The sequence below is a fragment of the Octopus bimaculoides genome, chromosome 6 (genome assembly GCF_001194135.2).
Source record: "Octopus bimaculoides isolate UCB-OBI-ISO-001 chromosome 6, ASM119413v2, whole genome shotgun sequence".
Taxonomy (NCBI): domain Eukaryota; kingdom Metazoa; phylum Mollusca; class Cephalopoda; order Octopoda; family Octopodidae; genus Octopus; species Octopus bimaculoides.
This window is the reverse complement of record NC_068986.1, coordinates 99245931-99249317: the sequence shown is the minus strand read 5'-3', so window position 1 is coordinate 99249317 and position 3387 is coordinate 99245931. Positions and strand designations below refer to the sequence as shown.

Here is a 3387-nt window from a genome sequence, read left to right as displayed (position 1 = left end):
ATATATATATATATATACATATATACGACGGGCTTCTTTTAGTTTTCCGTCTACCAAATCCACTCACAAGGCTTTGGTCGGCCCGAGACTATAGTAGAAGACACTTGCCCAAGGTGCCACGCAGTGGGAATGAACCCAGAACCATGTGGTTGGTAAGCAAGCTACTTACCACACAGTTACTCACTTCACAGAATCGATCAAGGATACTCCCATAGGATCCAACCAGATGTTTAGTCTAGATGTGATAAGACTGTTTAACAAAGTCCCAACTAATGAAGCACTATCAGTGATTCAAGACAAACTAGAGACGGATACCTCTCTAAAAGAATGTACTAGTATACCAATAGAAAAATTGATGGAAATGTTGACTTGTTGCGTAGAAACTACCTACTTCAGAGTAGATACTAAAATCTATCGACAAGAAGAGGGTTTAGCTAAGGGTTCCCCATTATCACCGATAATAGCCAATACATACATGGAATACTTTGAGAATTTGGCTTTAGGATCAACACTACTAAAGCCAACCCTATGGCTGCGATATGTTGATGACACCTTCGTACTCTGGCCGCACCAGGAAGATGTCCAAGTGCTGTTAGATCATGTGAACTCAATAAAGCCATCCATACAGTTCACAATGGAAAAAGAAAAAGACAATCAGCTAGTATTCCAGGGCGTATTAATAACACGAACCAAGTATGGATTCAGGATACCCGTATACCGCAAGCTACCTTCACTGGGCAATATCTCAACTTCAATTCCCACCATCCTTACAGTATAAAAAGAGAGATTGCGCAGTGTCTAAAACATCGAGCAAAGATCTTAACTAATGATCCTGATACACACCAGGAAGAAATGATCAGGCTAAGAAACAATTTGCTATGCAACAACTACCCAAATAACATATTATCCACCACAATTAGGAAGAAGAGAGTCTACCTGTCTACCCTGTGTCAAAGGCCTCTCGGAAAAGACTTTGCAAATATCTTCTCCGAGTAAAACCACCCATAGAAGAGATTATGACCAAAAATTGCGTGTACTCTATCCTATGCAGTTATGGTAGTTTATACAAAGGTGAAACATGCCGTCCCCTTAAAGTAAGAGTAGAGGAACATCGTAAATTTGTGACATGCGGAGATGTCAGGCATGGCTGATCATGTCTGGAAAAACGGAGACCACATCCCGCTGTAGGATGAAGTTAAAATAATCGACAGAGAACACCACTGGAAAATACGAAAATTAAGAGGCAGCACATATGCTAGGACACAACCTCCTAAGCAAACCTAGTGCAGATATTAATGTAATATAGGAACCAGTATAAAGAAAAGATAAAGTACTAGGTTTATAGACCCTAAAATTCACTCTATAATTGTCCACAGGCATATAGCATAGTGGACAAGAGTGCGAGCTACTAACCCTCGGATTCTCAGTTCAATCAATATAATATCAGCAGAAAAATAACATTAGCAACATACCTTAGTAATGAGAACAGTGTACCCCACTAGTCAAATAAATGGCTGGATTCGAAATTCCACCAGAACACCTGATGAAGGCTGGAGAGTACATCAGCCGAAACGTTGTGATAGCAACAAACAAGATGAGGACACCTATCCGTCAATTGTAAATATGGTATTTTTTAAAGCATGTAATTCAGGGGTGATTGTTTGGGACATTTGAGAGAGAGAGATAGGGAGGGAAGAGAGAGGGGGGAGAGAGAGATAGTACTTCATATATACCATCAAATACGATCTGCTAAACTTATCAAAACTTCAAATATGTAAGAAAAACAAGAATGCGAATCATGAAGATGATTTGCAGATAGAATTCGAAGGTGGTGGAAATCTTTTGGAAAATACAATCTTCACTAAACTTTCACTATTGTATATGAAATGACACTAAATTACCTATTTTCAAAACGTATTTTGCCTGTTTCTTGTGTGGCTTTAAAACATGGACATTGTATTTAAGTCATCTTAGACAGTTGGAAAGTTTTCAATAAAAGTTTCTTTAACAAATTGTAGAGACAATCGGAGTGATGTTGGGATTCTAGAATTAATGAATACTTTGAACATAGAAGCTTTCTTACGATATAGCAAAATGAAATGAATAAGTGACGTAGCTCGTATGATAAAGGGATTTTGAAACACCTAATTTTAGGGGAACTATATTCTGGAAAAAGACTCCACATTACAAGCTGAAGCTAAGACATAAAGACTGACAAAAAATGTAATATCCTAACGGGATTCTGGAGAGAAATGGAGGTTAATAGAGTATTATGGAGTGAGAAAAGTTGTTTTATCTATATATTTGAAATGTAATATATGAACTTAGAATCAACCTACCTTAGCTTCTGCCAACGTGACTATACATTGAAACAATATCAGCAAGAAAAATCCCAAAGATACAAGATTTATGGAGAACATAAATTTCCTTAATGACATTGACATTTTAACTGGTGATATAGTGGGACAAATGATGCCTAAAAAGTGTATGAAATGTACTGACAGGGCAGTTTCAGTGAATTCGTTTTTATACCAACGTCAACGGATTTCTATATATGGTTATGTCTCTCTGACATATTACTATCACAAGCACAGCAACGTCGGTGTGTTAGCTTATGTCCGTATGTTTTAATGTGTGTGTGAGTGTCTCTGTGTGTGTGTGTGAGTGTGTGTGTGCGTGCGTGTTGCGTAGGCGCGCGTACGTATAATTGTGCGCTTTAACAAAGCTTAAAAGGTCTAAATGCCTGTGTTGCATGTATTTCTATGTACGTATGTTTGTACTTGCGTGTAATTATGCGTGCGGAAATGGATACATAGACATGAATATGCATACACATACACACAGAGACACACACACACACACACACACACACATACACACATACATACATACATACACACATACATACATACATACATACATACATACATACATCCAAAATATCTGTACGTAGTTGTCTATGAATGTGTGAATGTGGCTGTAGGTGCTGAGTGCGTAAGTTTGTGTATATTCATCAGTGTATATGTGTAGATATGAATGCATATATGTATGCATATATACATGTATTTATGCATGTATGTATGTATGTATGTATGTGTAAAGGCCAATAAACAATTCAACCTAACTATGATCCATTCTTTGCCCCAATTTTCCAGTTCTCACCCTCACACTCTCTCTATTCATTCTGACACTCTGCTGTTCCTGTCTCATCTCTGGTCTTTCTCACACCATCCTTATCCATTAATTGCGTGCAATCTGTTGTTTAGTACAAAATAGCATAACACATGCATACAAATACAAATTTCACAGAGGCTTGACGAACGCCTTCCAGAGGAATATATATATAGATGTATGCATATATATAAAATATATATATATATATATATA

The 3387-nt window shown here is 37.3% G+C and overlaps 1 protein-coding gene and 1 long non-coding RNA gene across 2 annotated transcripts in view; both read right to left on the bottom strand.

Moving 5' to 3' along the window:
* LOC106878921 (uncharacterized) overlaps positions 1 to 2631 on the bottom strand; it is an 8006-nt gene extending 5375 nt beyond the window's left edge. The window contains exon 1 of the long non-coding RNA XR_001410569.2: positions 2340 to 2631. This is a non-coding gene — a long non-coding RNA (uncharacterized LOC106878921). The remainder of the gene's footprint in view (positions 1 to 2339) is intronic.
* LOC106878914 (glutamate receptor 1) overlaps positions 1 to 3387 on the bottom strand; it is a 41978-nt gene that overhangs the window by 13686 nt on the left and 24905 nt on the right. The gene's annotated exons all lie outside the window — the stretch shown is intronic.